The following is a 1,496-nucleotide window of genomic DNA, read 5'->3' as shown; positions in this document are numbered from 1 at the left end:
CTCGGGGTGATTTGAAACAACTTCTTCCTTGGCGAAAAAGTTCTCCGAGGCTTTGTTAACGAGATATTAACGAAAAATCCCGAATAATCAGAGTGCGCATTTGCTGGCTGAGCTTCTGTGGTAGAATGAAAATGAAAAGTTCGATTTTATTTATGTTTTTTTTTCATTTGCTATTCTACACAGTTTCCTTCGATCCTTGGTCGTAATACGAGAGCTGTGCATTGGCTCAGCCGGCAGTCTCGTGTTCCGATTGGTCGGGGTTTTTCGTTAATATCTCGTTAACGAAGCCTCGAAGAACTTTTTCGCTAAGGAAAAAGTTGTTTCAAATCACCCCAGGAATCACCCATTTCAAGTATTTGGGGCCTTTTTTGGCCCCAAAATTCACTTACTTTGGGGCACTCTGTATGTACAAATAATTCTTCTGCGATTTAATAACACTATATTTCTGTGTACATGCCATCCTGTTTCACTACAATTTTACCTATAAAAGTACAGTAGACATTCGATTCCCGCACGAGTCAGGGCTGTAGAGGGCTAAATTTCCAGGAACCGTGCAGGAATCGGTGACCAGTTACCCGAGTGCTTTCCCCACCACTCAGCCGTTCAGTTGTGCGATACAGCTGCATATAGGGTGGGCTGGATATACGCACTTTACGGTTATGTTAATTATCTCCGTTATTTTTAGAGATATCAGAAAACTGTATTCACAGAAGTTTTATAGTATGAAGAGGGCTATTACTCAGCAGTCACAGTTTTTTTGTAGGCGAAGGATCTTTTGAGTTCTCAAAGATAATTATGTTCGTTTATTAATGATATTGAAATACAATACTATGGAATAAAAATACTTTTCTTTACATAAATCGATTTTTCTCAACATGCTGCGTAATAAAGTATTAAGGTATTATGCAAAAAAGTTAATAATTCGTGACATGTTTTAGTGGCAATGGGCTAGCATCTTTTACCCATTACGTGTGATTCGCGAGACAAGAAGCAATGAAATTGCCACCAATATTCATTGCACCAATAAAAACATTATTAAAACAGTATTATATACATTTCGCTTTCTGTGATGAGATATGCGTGTTAAACGCGACACCGTATGTGTTCCTGTCTGGGCGTGCTGGGCGACAGAGTAGGGTACGCGCACGTGTGTGAGAAATACGTGTGAGCAAGGGGCTAAAAACTCTTCCGTGCAGATAACGGTAGCGCAGGAATTGAATGCCTTCTGTAACACTGTCGCTCAATAGTATCAGGACGCACCTGGTATGTATGAAGAAAGTGTGATGTTTCGTAAAAGTTATGTATTTTAGGCCACTTTTATTAGTTCATAGTAGCAGAAGCGTTGTCCATCGAGCTCTAGTATCCTCTAAAAAATATTTATTTCACACTTTCAGCAGTTTCACAATACCCTGTAACATTTACTACATAGTCGATATGTGTCCGAATACTTACAAGTTTCAGTGTACATATATTACATTCTCCAACAAACTTTTTTT

The sequence above is a fragment of the Dufourea novaeangliae genome, unplaced genomic scaffold, assembly GCF_001272555.1.
Source record: "Dufourea novaeangliae isolate 0120121106 unplaced genomic scaffold, ASM127255v1 scaffold73, whole genome shotgun sequence".
NCBI classification, from domain to species: Eukaryota; Metazoa; Arthropoda; class Insecta; order Hymenoptera; family Halictidae; genus Dufourea; species Dufourea novaeangliae.
Note: the sequence above shows the minus strand (reverse complement) of the source record.